Source organism: Epinephelus lanceolatus, chromosome 17, assembly GCF_041903045.1.
Source record: "Epinephelus lanceolatus isolate andai-2023 chromosome 17, ASM4190304v1, whole genome shotgun sequence".
Taxonomy (NCBI): Eukaryota; Metazoa; Chordata; class Actinopteri; order Perciformes; family Serranidae; genus Epinephelus; species Epinephelus lanceolatus.
In genome coordinates this window covers 2,912,381-2,927,363 of record NC_135750.1, presented here as the reverse complement: position 1 = coordinate 2,927,363, position 14,983 = coordinate 2,912,381, and the positions used below count along the sequence as shown (strand labels likewise).

Here is a 14,983-nt window from a genome sequence, read left to right as displayed (position 1 = left end):
CATGACTGAGGATCACAACAGTTAGTTCATCTGTTTCATTCAACAGTTTCATTCACTTACAGCAGGTCAGAAGAAGGACGTCCATCTTTGAAGTCAATCAGACGAAATATAGATCGATCACTCTTCATGGACACACAGCTGGGTACAGGGGACTTTTCTCTCTGCTGCTGGAAACTGATAGAAACACTGACATTTACTGAACATACAAGATTTCTATTCAGCATAAAACACAGCATAGATATTCCTTGACCTGACTGGTGGATGTGTGTGAGGCAGCGGCGTGTGTGCTTAAAGGCACTGATCACCACAATCTGATGTGATACTTGGAATTTTGGAATTTTATGCCAGTGCCAGGCTTACACTTGATGCTGTTGACCTGCCCCTACACTTGAAACTGTGACCTGTGTTTGTCTTTGGGCCACAGCACATCTGGGAGCACGGCCAGTTTCTGTCAGTGATAAAGCTTTGTCTTGGTCATTTGTGGGAGGAGCCTGCACTACATTCCCTGATTATAATTGCAATTAGCAATCTGAGGCTTTAGCTTTAATCAGAGGGTGTTTCTGGAGGCATCTGTGAAACCAAAGACTACTTACCTACAAAGGCTAGGACATAAGGGCAACCCTTCAAAAGGGAACTCTTAAACTAACTGACTAACTGACTCTTCAACAAACTGCGCTCTGCCTCCAGACCTCTGCAGGTAGTCCTTAAACTTCTGTAGTTAGTGTACAGACCTCTGTAGCTAGGCCCCAACATCTGCCACTAGTCCACATACCTTCACTGGTTGTTCCCAGAACTCTGAAGCGTGGACGCAGCTTTTTGAAAGTAGTCCAAAAACCTCTGCAGCAATTGACCTACAACTCTGGAGCTAGTCCACAACCTCTTTAATTTGTTTCCAGACTACTTTAGTGTGTCCTCAAGCCTCTGCATCTGGACCATAAGCTTCTGAAACTACTTGCCATACTGCTGCAGGTAGTCCTTCAAAAATCTAGAACTACTGCCCAGAGGACTTCAGCTAGTCCCCAGTTGTCTGCCAGTCCCCAAAAATCTGCAGCGATCTGAAACTTTGGCCTCCCCTGGTTGACTCTGTGAAAGAATTAGCTCACATTGGGTCTCATTCATGAAATGTGAGCAGAAGGAATTTGTGTGTAAACTGTTAGCAGACGGAAATTTACGTGCATGTCCGCATTCATCAATATTTTAGTAGCTCCGATCTTTTCGTAGCTACTAACAAAGTCTACTCCTGCTCCTGACCTCTCGTAGTGCTTGTGTAAATTTAGTAAAGCACATAAATATTGCTTGTCACTTTTGGAAATTACAATTTTAACTCGTATTGCACTCTGTTATGTACACAATACACAGATGCCTTTGAAACACGTAATCTAAACATGACAAAATATTAAAAATATAACACATTTAGTTAAATTAGTTGGCAATTAGCAGGTTTAAGATCCATGTTGTGGCTTTTTGATCATTTGAATTAATAAATCTGATTTGAAAAATGTTTAATTTACGTTGTATAAAGCAGAGCTTTAGGCTTTTAGGATTCAAATAATTTGAAGATGATGCATACAAACTGCTGTAGGCTATATGTTATCTGTATCATTTGTTAAAATAAATGTTAAATAGCTCTACATTCCGACAGCCATCACTGATTTAGAGTTTATCCATTACACACAAAACATCTCTGGTTTCCCGTTCCCACTTCATTCAAAACCCCACAAATTAATCTTCTGTTTGTTTGGTGACCGCTGTATATTTTGTGTGTGTGCTTATGCGTTTCTTTGCCTCCAGTTTCATATCAAACCATTTACGCTTCACCTCTGACATGGTTCTTTGTACCACGGAGACAACATTAACAGCATCTGTTACCTCCCTCCAGGCCTTTGCTTTGCCTGTCCCTGTCACACCACTACTAACTGAAGAAAATAAAATGTTTTTTCTTAAGTCCACTTCACCCAAAATTATTTCGATCTCCACTTCGGAAAATTTCTTTTTCTTTCTGTCTCTTTCTTTCTTTGCGCCATGACTGACAGATCGACTGGATGCACCTACACCTCCTTATATGGTGGTCATTGGCTATTCATGGGCGGGGATTTATGCTAATTGCTGATTACCGGGAGCGCACTGTCACTTTACGATGGATTGGCATTCATGATCATACACACGTGTTTACGATCAAATCTGAGTTTGCCGTGGCGTTCCTGAATCCGGAGTAGGTTTTTAGTAGAGTAAGCTTTTATGTGCAAATCTACACACAGATTTACTCACTTTTCATGAATGAGACCCGTTGTGTTTGCACCAGGAGACTGCTTTAAGTTATGAATTACACACACACACACACCAGTTAGTTAAAGATGTTGTGCTCTGACATAATTGATTGTAATGAAAACCAGATGTAAACAACACTGTAAATCATGAACTACCAGTTCTGTATCTGTGTAACTGATAGCCCATCTGTTTCAGTTGACAGTTTTAAGTACTTACAGTGGGTCAGAAGAAGGACGTCCATCTTTGAAGTCAATGAAACGACCCATAGACCGATCACTCTTCATGGACACACAGCTGGGTACAGGGGACTTTTCTCTCTGCTGCTGGAAACTGATAGAAACACTGACATTTACTGAACATACAAGATTTCTGTCTCTGATTTCACTGGTTTTATTGGATAATAAAAGTTATTTTATCTCAATGCTTGTTTGTATTCAGTGTATGTGAATGTTTAACCAATGTGTTGTCAGTCAGATGTGCTAAGACTTCACACTGTTGAGCCGCCACTCCAATTGAAACTGTGGCCTGTTTTGGGTTTTGGACGCAGCACATCTGAGTGCAGGGTCAGTTTCTGATAGTGCTAAATCTTTGTCTTGTTGAACTGCAGCTTGTCTTCAGACCTCTGCAGCTGGTCCTTCATACCAACAAGCCATCAAACCCTGCCCTCCTCCTTTACCTCTGGACATTTAGCTGCCCTGTCCCTGGTGGTGTGGTCTTTGATCTGGGTCAAGACTCTTTTCTGTTCTGGTTCCTCTGTGGTGGAATGAACTCCCTACTGATGTCAGGACAGCACAGTCACTGAACATCTTGACCAACATCTGAAAACCATCTTTCACATGATACCAGAGCCCTGCCAGCACATTCTCACTCCAACCTCATCACATATTGACTTTTGGTCATGGACTTCCCACATCCACATATGATGTGCAAGGAACCATTGGTGCATTCTGGGACACCATGTCAAGTTCAGCCTGTTACATGCATTGTCTTCTTTCAAAGTACACTTCTGTTTTCACAGAAAAGTTAACGTCTACATACAGTCTCTTTCAAAATCACACTACGTTGGTACAACACTGTGAACAGACGTTTTTTCGTTCAACAAAAGCATGTGGTTAGGTTGAGGATAAAAGAACAGGGTTTTGGCTTAAGAATCTTACAGGACATGAACACCGCCCTTCCAGACCGCCCCTGTCAGACTTTCGCGCCTAAACTTTTGAACTTGTCCCGCTGCGTTTCCCCGATGCCACCAGGCACTGTTAAACTATAACAGCAACCGGCCGCGTGTCACGCCGACGTTAAAGGCCTTTTTCTGTTGGTTTCTGACGCTGAAAGTCGCTGCCCAAGCATCGGATTTTGACGACTTTGGAGTGAGACCAGGCTCGCCCTGCACATCACTGTTTTCTTATTAGAGCCTCCGGCCACTCCTGTTGGATTTCCAACTACGACTGCCTGGCAGATCATAATTGGGTCTGGATTACAAAACGTAAGATGTCTTGATTGGGATCTATTTGAATGGACACTGTAAATAGTTTGCTCTGTGAAAGTGTTGCAATCCAGTGGGTGGTGGTGATGCAACAGTCTTAAACTCTACAGATTGAGAAAAAGAACAGGTGTGTTAACGTTTCAGAGTTTTCTTTATTTTATTCTTTGGGGGTGATGATGGCCTCCAGAAGAGAGCTCGTGTTGACGGAGCAGTGAGCATGACGACTGACATGAGAGAATTCTTTTAGCATTAGGCCACAGTTGTCGGGACAATGGAGGGAGGCTAAAGTTACATGATGGATTTTGTGTTTTGAGTGGAGATTGACTGAGTGGGATATGGACCGTGGAAGAGACTGTGTTGAGACTGTACTCGCTTCCTGAGTGACTTTTGGATGATGGAAAGCGAGGCTTGGGGCATGGAGATGATGGAGATGATGGAGATGATGGAGACAAGACCAGTTAAACTGGGAAGCTGTCAGGTTCATTTAACATTTAATGTCAGCTTACTGTGCAGCAGAGACTTTTCGTCCTTTAACATCGATGCCATGTTCATGTGACTGGTCAGTCTGAAGGGACACACAGCTGGGATCAGGTTCAGGTTCAGGTCCAGGAGAGTCTGGTCTCTGATGGATCCTAGCACACAGAGAGGAAGAGCAGCAGGGAGGGAAATTCAGTTTTCAGTCTTCAGCCTCAGTATCAGCAGCTATCAACAGGAGAAGTAGAATCCTACAGGATGACAGCAGACTGACAGGAACACTGAGAGCAGCTGTAAACCTCACTGACCACCAGGGGGAGCTCACAATCCAAACCTCCACCCTGTGGACCTGCACACTGAGCCCCCCCACACTTCACTCACTCTGTCATGTGTTTAAATTCTCACTGTTAACACTGTGACACTGCTGAGTCCACAGGGATAACATGAGGACTACAGTCGTTGCCATGGATACAGCATGACTTATGACAAACAGTTGAAGCTGTGATTAATCATGAAACCGTGGGCTGATCGTCCTCACACTCACAGATGCTCTCATTTGTTTCTGTTGGATTCACTTTGAAAACTTTTGTCTCTGTGTAAACCCTGGTTAAAAACCCCAGAGTTAATACACGCACAGCAGTAGATAACTATTGTTGCTATCATAAAAGTTTGTCATTTTAAGGATGTAAATTGTATAAAAGTTCATGTCACTTTAAGTACGTTGCTTTTCTATAGTTTGTCTGAAGGGTACAGCCCTTAACACGAGGTGTGACAGACTAACCTGCATGTGTTTTGTTCATCTGCTTTAGATTAAGCGGCGTTCATAAGGTCGGAGGTTCCGAGGTCCCGACCATTAACTGGTTATATTGACACATTGTGGCTCTTTGAGTACATTTACAGGTTTATTATGAGTCAGTGTTGAGGTGAGAGAGCAGAGAAACAGGAAACAGAGAGTTGATGAACATGTTGAAGGTGAAACAGGATCAAATGTGATGTCAAGTGTTGAGTGTGATACCTTTTCATGTTGGTGATAACCTGCAGCCTCCTGATGAAGACAGACAGACAGACAGACAGACAGACAGGTTCATCATTAGACTTTAAAGTGTTTGTTGTCAGATAAACTTTGTGCTGTGGAGTCTGGATCAAAGACAGGAGGTGAACACATGAACCAACAGAGACACATTAGAGACTGGAATCAATCAAAGGTCCACTTACTCAGTTTCTTCTCATGGACTTCATCACTCTGCAGCTCTCTGCTGTCTGGACCAGGTCTGTGGACACAAAGAGTTTTCTGTTGATCTGAGTGGGACCATGTGCTCCATCAGGACTCAGACTGGAGGCAGACTGGCTCTTTTAAGCCCTCTTCAGACAGGAAATATGTGACACTGCTGCCGTCATGGATTTGTTAAAGTGATATTTGCTCATTGAGACAGAGGAGACGTTTACGCTGATGTTTCTTACAGCTTCATTCACACATGGCAGCACATTTATGGACAGAGACTCCATGAGAGAGAGAACAACAGTGAGTGAAATGATGTGAAGGAAGAAGAAGGTTTTCTCAGCCTCTGTTAGAGTTCATAATGTGTCCTCTTCTACACCACAGGGACACACTTCATGTTGCTTTGTCTTTGTCTGTCTTTGGGGATGACCTCACTTTTCACTTGTGTTTGAGCGACTCTGAAAAGCTCTTCAACATTTCAAATGTTCCAATGTGCTCGTCACATCATCCAAAATCAATCCCATCAGCTCCCAGAGACTTTCTACCTTCATCTGTAGAGGAAACACTGAGAGCATCAGTCCAATCATTGATCAGCACGTCATCACTCATTCATCCTTCACATCATTTCTCCTGGACTCAACCTCCTGATTATCACTGATGGACTCTGAGTCACGTGACGTCCACCACTAATGTCTCCTCTCAGTCAGGCTGTTGGTGGATCTGTGGCCCTCTGGTGGCACAAAGGGAAACTGCAGCATGTCACTTTGAGCTGACACACTCAGTTCGCCCAAAATAATAACAGCCATCATTATTTCTGTGCTGATTGAATATGGCTGATGTGCTTTGAACACCTTCTTTATGCAGACGCTCACTTACAAACATAAAACCAGTTTCTCTCTAAATGTCATCGACCAGTAAAAACTTTCATGTCCTGATGGATCATCACCAGGATCACGTTTCTGTCTCAACATGAAGATTAAAGAGGGAAATTAATTCTTTTAAAACTGAACTCAACTTTAAAATAAAGTCAGAAACACCAACATGATAAAAACTAGATCACATATTAAATTCTACTGTGGGTGGATTTGTGGCTCAGATCACCTCAGTACTTCATACAGTCACGTGACAGTGTCCATGGCAGAGTAGACATATGACTTAAGAACTATGTGACCTACTGAGGGCCTTTTCTCATTAGTTTATTACATTTTTATAAACCCAACACAGAAAACTGATCAGTACATGTATCAATAGTGATTTGTTATTGGACAGAGAAGATGCTGTTTGTTTTTATTGGTCAGTGGTGAGGACGAATCAGAGCAGAGGAAGCTGCCATCAGCCACTCTACTTCTATCAGTCCACTGGATGGCCTCATGGAGCTGATGGGGAGGATTTTACTGTTTCATGGGAATCAAAACTAAATGTCACTTTGTGTGGCGGCCATCTTTGATCCTGATGTTTGAATAATTAATTTAATCCTTAACCATAACCCTCTTTTATTTAAAGAGATGAAAAAAAGTTAGTGAGAAACCAGATAACCTGCAGTTATCAGCTGGATGTGGTGTAGTTACTCACTGTGACCACTGGAGGTCATTACTTTAAATATTCTACTCCTCTCTTCTCCCTCCCCCCTCCTTTTCTCCTCCTCTCCTCAGACCTGAAAACTGGTTTTCCTTCATTCCACAGCTGACTGAAGAAAACAAGCCTTTTGTTATAACAAACAGAGCAGCTTGGTTTGAGTTGTTTTAAGACTCAAAGCAGATGAAGATATTTTCAAAATGGCTTCTCTCCTGCTCAGCTCCTCTTTAACACAAGCCCCTTTTACACTGCCAGATTTTCCACGAATGTTGGGCCATTTTGCCGCCAAGCTGCAAGCGTTTAGTCACACAGAGCCGGATTGGCGAGTTGATCCGAGGTGCCCAATTTTGTGGGAGGAGCTGTTGATGACGCCGCACGTGCGACCCACTGGCGGTGGGTAAACAGGAAACAGCTGATAGCAGGAATTAGCGAGCAGCTAGTAGCAAGAGGGAAACACAAACCTGACAGACACTGTAAAGATGAGCAACTGGGGAGACAAGGAATTGCACGCCCTCCTTGTCCTCGCAAACGAAGAGGCCATTAACCGTCAGATGACGGGGACGGTGAAGAACGGGCCGACTTACGAGAGAATCGCCGAAGGACTGACCAGCCGCGGCTTCCCTCCCACGTCACTGTTTACGTCACACGCTGAGCTACACGTTTTGTTACTTGCTCACGCCCCCCATTGCCCCGAAAAAGGCACATTCTGTATAAACAAAAGTAGGTAGGCGGCATTTTGCTGCACTCCCCGATTTTGTTTTTATACTGCCAATGCTGAAAAAAGACTGATTGGGCTTTCCTGCAAATTTGCACAATTTCTATCTACAAAGGGCTACAGAGAAGCCTGAAGAGAAAACTACAACAGACAAAGTAGCTCAGGCAACTGAATTAAAGCATCTCTTACCTTTCTTGCATTTCACACCCACCTAAAAAAATTGGAACATCCACAACTCCCGCCTCCCTCCAAAGTCCCATCCCCCTCCTCCTGCAACTCCACCTCCCTCCAAAGGCCTACTCCGCTCTCCTTCATTATGTCCTCATTACGTCTATGATAGACGTAGGCGTTGGCAAGGCAATGTTAGATACACGGAAGAGGAGAGCGAGTGTAACACGCCAAGAGAAGAGTAGAAGAGAAGAGGAGTAAAACACGCTGCTGACTGGCAACAAACAAGGGAGATAATACAGAGGCTCATGCTACGTTAGGCTACAGTAGGCTAACTGTTAGCAACTGGATGCTGTGTTGTCATATATAACGTTACAGCCTATGATACATTAGAGGCAAACTAAAAAGACCTGTCCAGCAGAAACTCTGCGACCATCTCGTCCCTTTTTAGCTCAGGATGAAGCTGCATCAGTCTTCGCCATTGCTCGAAAGCAGAGCAGATGTTGACCCGAGTTTTGGCTTTAGCTACGGCTAAAGAAGAGCTGCAAGCATCCATCTGATCTGTTGTACATGAATGCATCTGCACATTGTTTGCATGTGTTAGATACTGAATATTATAGTGCACTGAGATTTGTCACAAATTGTAGAGCACTCACTCATCACTGTACGTGTCCAAGGCTGGCCGGCCATCTTTGACCTTTCGTAGGCTCAGTCACTGGTATTTGTTCATTTATACAATTGTACTTTAATTGAGCAGAGATCTGACTGCAGCTACAGTCTGAGATCTCAAGACTTAGTTGTGTTTGTTTGAGCTTGGAAAAAAAGCTTTTAGGAGCTCTGCTCCTCTCACTTGGAATAGTCTTCAAAAAGAGTTGAAGCAACATCAACTGGTCTCTGTCTGTTTTTAAAGCTCTCATAAGTACAAGGATGAATGCGACAGTTGGTTCTTGTCATTGTGCGAAGGCGTAATATTTCTGCATATTACTGTATATCTTTTATGTTTTTTTATTGTGTTGTTTGTCTGTAACTTTTTCTTACGCTGCTGTCTTGGCCAGGTCTTTCTTGAAAAAGAGATTGTTGATGTCAGCAGGACTTACCTGGTTAAATATGGGTTAAGCAAAAGTGAGCTCTGATCTATGTTCATATAGGTCACATTACTTATTAGAAATTGATGCAGCTGCCTAAATAAGCTTTGATTTATGGTTAAACAGGTCACTTTACTTATCGCTTAGTATTTGATGCAATTATCTAAATGTGCCTTGATTTATGTTTTTACGGGTGACATAACTTATTACTGAGTACTTGATACAATTAGCCAAATGAGCTTTGGTTGATGAAAGTGTCTTAGTAAGCTTTGATTCATGGTTATACAGATTACATTAATTATTACTCAGAATTTGACACAACTGATTAAGTGAACCCAGATGTATGTCAACATTACTTATTACACAATATTCACAACCCATTCCAAAGTCATAAAATACTGCTGCTTTGTAAGTGATTTGGGCATCAGCCACCTTTCAGGGCGGTATGATGCCAGGTCGCGTCAGTGTGTAAAGTGGTCCAGTGGAACCTGTGGTGGTGTTATGATACGCCGCCGGTTGGCAGGAGGGCACCTGTGGTGGTGGTATTATGATAAACTGAAATAGCAAAAAAATCCTGATAGGCTGGGCTGGAGGTGTGGTGGATGGGTCCAACAAACCCAGGACTTTCACCCAGTAGGCTGGTGTTCTCTTCCCTTGGAGCCAAACGTTGACGTTTTTTTTCTAAACCTAACCAAGTGCTTATGTTGACATCCCGGCGCTGGTAGCAGCATCCTGGAATGTAAACAGCAGATGCAGAAGGATACCTAGCACGTATTATATATACATGGAGGGCGACTGCAAAGCAGCAATATGTTATGACTTAGGAATGAGAACGGGTCACAAATACCATCAATTTGTCAATGATTTCAGCTTCAGACATCGACTCCAAAAGCCACCTTAAAGGGGAACTAATGTTTTTTTCACCCTGGGCCCTATTTTCTGATCTACTTTTGCCTAAATGAGTGATAGGATGTTCAATATGTGACATTTCTCCAGTATGAAGCTCGGGCCGACCTGCCTGCAGCCCATGAGTGCTACACAGTACCTGCAGCGGCCCGGGTTTGACTCCAGCCTGTGGCCCTTTGCTGCATATCACTCTCTCTCTCTTCCCCTCACGCTTGACTGTCCTATCGATTAAAGGCTAAAATGTCCCAAAAAAAATCTTTTAAAAAATCAGCACAGTAAACTCCATTAAGATGAGAATTTTACCTCAAATATTAAACCTAATTCAAAATTTCCTTGTTTTGTTTTTGACAGAGGCATTCTTTGAGAGATAACACTCCATCACAATCTCCCTCTTGTGGAATTACAAAACCAATAGGATAAGTAGGAAACTTCTACACTAATACAATTCTAAAGGAGGACTAACTCTTTCAAATTCCATGCTGTACTATTGGACCTCTGTTATTAAGCCCTTTACATTTTTGCTAGATACATCAATCTCTCAGCCTAACTGGTTAAAAACTGAGCAAGAATATTGTTTTCCCCACTCCATTGGTGATATACTCCTCGCTCTCACTCCCATTGATATACAATTATAATCTTATCATACATAATTTAATACATATATGGAAGCAGATCAAATCCCACTCCAATCTTAAGCCAACTTATCGTGTTCTTCCCATTGCTGTAAAGCCCTGTTAGGCAAATTGTGATTTGTGATATTGGGCTTTATAAATAAAATTGAAAATAAAATTGAAAATTGAATTGCAAAAAAACACACTTTCATGCCATTCATTCTAGATAAAACCTTCTGCACATGGAGCGACTTAGGAATCCATAGTATCAAGGATCTATGTTTAAATTTAACAGAAATTGAGAGGCAATCAACAATGGACAACTGTCCTAAAATGTCACCATATCAAGACTATTTCATCTCCTACCTATATGACACCCTGTTATCATCAGCATCTCCAACTTCTAAAAGATATAAAGCCAGCTGGATGAAACAAATATGTATTCAAATACCAGATGACATATGGGATGAAAGCCTTGGACACATACACAAATGTTCACTGTCTCCATAATCACCATTACTCCAAGGTAAAAATACACAACATATATCTATACATGTCACCAACTTGTGACAAATGTCATTCCTCAGAGGCAACTCTTTCTCGTAGATTTGTTTTGTGCCCCAAGGTCGCATCTTTTTGGACTGATGTCTTCAACAACATCTCAGAAATTATATATAATATTTCACCAGAATCACAGCCTATATTAATCATTTTGGGTGTATCTGAAGCATTAAGGCAGCTCTCCACTGCACAACAAAAGTTCCTCTCTGACTGTATCATTACAGCAAAAAAAAACCTACTACTCATATCATGGAAAGGATCAATGGTGCCTACCTACAATATGTGACGTGAGATTTCAGAGCCAGACTTTCACTCTCTGAGTGAGTGTTTTGACTTGCCACAACAAACATGTCTGAATTTTTACCCGATTTTGACCAACTGGATCTGGATGAGCCATTTGAATTTGACCACCTCCCGTATTTATTTGAACACGGAGTACACGGACGTACACGGATGCACACGGACGCAGAGCTCATTGAAACTGAAGAGCGGACGAGGAGAGAGAGGGAGCAGCAACAGGCAGAGGAACATGTCATTTAGACAAAAGTAGATCTGAAAATAGGGCCCAGGTTGAAAAAAACATTAGTTCCCCTTTAATGAGTGACACAAGGAAAAGAGATAGGGGAACAGAAGAGGTTCAGTCCTGTACTTTGACTTTGGTCTGTTTCATGTTTCCTCCCTTTATTTAGTTTATGCACATTTATTGTGTCTATGTTTTGTTTTGTTTTGTTTTTACAACAATTTCCCACATCTGTGAACGTATTATTTGGGAGCTCTATCAAGTAAATTGAAATGAGCACTGACACTACAATATGATATATGTAATTCCATCTTTGGCTCATTAAACACACTTGGAAAAAACTGATGGAGAAATGAGCATTAAAGGACTGAGAGCAGACAGAGTTCATCCTCAGTCTCTCAGGTGTGTTTCACCAGGTGAGCCCTCTGATCCCTGCTGGGTCCTAGTGCTCGTCGACCTCCCACCTTCAGATCAGACTGAACTCATCCTCTCATTCAGAGCAACACTTCATCTGAACTTCAAACTTAACAGTTTCTCTCTGCCCACTCACACAGGCGGCCATCTTGTTTCACAGCTTTAAATAGTCACAGGTTCACCATCAATTCAACTGTTTCTCTAACCACAACAATCAATGACATCATGAAAACCAATCATTCCTCCACTTACTGAACTTTCAGGCATGAACTTCATTAGTGTTCAGCTCTCTTCTGTCCTCAGCAGGTCTGAGTGTCACTTCAACTTCAACTCCGATCAGTCCGTGTGAATCCTTCATCAGAGTGTGAGTTCTGACTTCACTGTGAAAGTATGCAGTCTAACCAGTTGGACTGAGTCTCAACGTGAGCTGCGTTCACAGGATTAAATGTTAGTGTGAATATAAACCTCCTCACAGCAACAACAAGAGTCTTTCAGGATCAAATTCAGTATCTGTGCAAAAGTCATGATGACTTGTAAAGAGCTGCTTTGACAGCAGATAGTTTAGAGGATCCATGCACGGCGCTCTTTGTCACTTTGTGCTCTTGTATATGTAGATGAATGGGGAACAGATGATGGTGCAGAAACCTTTGCAGACACTGTTGTGTAGAGTTTAGCTTGCTGAACACAACTTGAATAAAAGCAGTAGTCTTGTTTGAGATGAATTGCGCCTCGCCTGGAAAGTGAACAAGATCAGGCGGCTGCAGCAAGAGGCGGTGACAAAAAGTTGCAATGAGGTCAAACAGTTTCCCGACAGTTTCCAGCAGTCTTCAGTCCGTACAGGAAGTCACAGAAACACAAATCCTGTCACCAACCTCAACCTTCATTTTACATGAATTCTCATGTAAATAAATTATTAAATTAAATTAAAATTAAGAACATCAGCCTAACATTCAAACACAGAGGAAAGAAACACAAGACAACAGCTTTCATCAAAGATCAGTCAGATACAGTCAGGGCTTCACATCTGTACAGATGATTTTTAAGATTCCTCACATCCCACTGACCACCAGTCTCTGTGATTAGGCCTGGGCGGTATGACAAAATTTTCATATCACGGTTTTAAGAAAAAATCATATCAGTTTCACGGTATTTCATGGTCTTTTGCTCAGGTTCGGCCAACTTGACATGCTGCTGTGTTGTGCTATGGCCTATTCAAGTGCCGGAATTTGTTATTTACCTGACAACGCCTGAACACAACACACGCTCCGCTCCATTCATTTGGGCTCCACTGACTGCGTACGGAAGCCACACGTAGAGAAGCCAGCGGGGTTGTTTACCGTTTGCTGAGCCGAGAGGCTGCATGTAGTCTGCATGAAATGTTAAAGCATTTTCCACCTAAGTTATTAAATATATTTGAGTTATCTACAAGTTTACTGTACTGTTTGTCATCTACTCGCTTTCAAATGTCCGCCACGGACATTTACACACGGATAAACATGGGTAAATGCATGAAAAAAATCATCACATATCACCTCTGATAATGGTTTATTCATTTAAAAACACATTGTGCTCATTTAGCACACTATTTCATGTAGTTTTTATCTGCTGGAGGGTCGTGTAGGGGAGCGTAGCGCGACAAAAATAGAAGAGCCACGTAAAATAGAGAGTTGCAGCTCCTGTTGCCGGTGGAGCAGCTGTAATTGATTAACAGGGGGCGAGCTGCTACGGGACTCGCGCTGCAGACGTGTCGCGCCGCTGACGTGCCCGGTGGAGCCCGGCCATAACTGTCTCGGACTCGGGACGGGTCGTCTTCGGTCAGGAAAATGCGGCCCGAGCCGTGCTCTAGTGTGCTCACCTGTGTGTGTGCGCTTTGTCTGTGTGTGTGTGTGTGTGCGTGCACATCGGGGCGAAACTCCGCCGTGCGCGATACAGAGGACAGAGGAGAACTGTAAACGGCGGTGCAACGCTGCTAGCTGCATATAGGGGGAAACACTGCTCTTTTTGGTATGAGTTCTTCTGGGTCATCATGTACAGTTGCTTTGCGTTCAGGACTCTCTCCAGCAGCCATTCTCGCCTCTAAACTTTTCTATGCTAAGGAAAAGATCAAAGCGTGCCTGTGGTGTGCAACGGTGAAATGGGTCCCCGCTGAAACACTTTCCCGCCGCACATGTTCCGGATGTTGTTTGGGCTATTCACCGGTATTGCAGTATATGAAAAATTCATATCATAACAAAAATAAATACCGGTTTTCGGTACAAACCGGTATACCGCCAAGCCCTATCTGTGATGCTAAATACTTCAGTAATTAAAACAATCCAGTGTTAAAGGGCCAGTGTGTAAAATGGGTTGAAAACAGTGACATCAGTGGTCAAATTCTAGATTGCAGGGCTCACTCGCTCACCCCTCCCGTCGGGTAAATGACGGTGGCCTCGTAGGGACAAAAAGCCTTGCGCACGAGTTTTTCAGGAGTAGGTCTATCTAGCGATGAGGTGAATGTTTATTTAGAAATCTAAACCATGTTACGATATTGTAATGAATCCCTCACGAGCAGGAGACCAGAGGAGCGTTCGGGAAAAAGGCCCGTTTATTTGAGCACTCCAAAAACTCCGGTAACACTCCAGGGGGTAAAAGACTCCGTCCCAAACTCTGACTCTTCTAGCGTAACACACACACTTCATAACTTTACACACATACTCGTTTACCATTCTGAGTGGGGACCCCCCTCCCCTCTCTGCTCCACCAATCTCCAGCCCGCACACTGACTGACAGCGTAGCCTGTAAACAGAGCTCAGCTGTTTATTTAGCCTAGCAATATCTCCGGACTATAGTAGCTGCAATGGACGACTTTGAACGCGATTTTGAAGACTTTCTTGTAGCGGACACAGACCCAGAGCCATACCTGTTTGAGCCGGAGCATACAGATGAGGAACTCCATGTGTTTGATGCTGAGCGGGTGAGAAGAGAGGCTGAATGCACAGAATGGG

At 43.0% G+C, this 14,983-nt stretch overlaps 1 long non-coding RNA gene across 1 annotated transcript; it reads right to left on the bottom strand.

The window, feature by feature from the left end:
• Nucleotides 1-4,993: 4,993 nt before the first annotated feature.
• Nucleotides 4,994-12,432, bottom strand: LOC144467511 (uncharacterized). The gene is made up of 3 exons (XR_013493693.1): nt 12,252-12,432; nt 5,441-5,496; nt 4,994-5,270 (listed from the first exon to the last, which is right to left on the bottom strand). It is a non-coding gene; the product is annotated as an uncharacterized LOC144467511 (long non-coding RNA).
• Between the last annotated feature and the right edge of the window lie 2,551 nt (nt 12,433-14,983).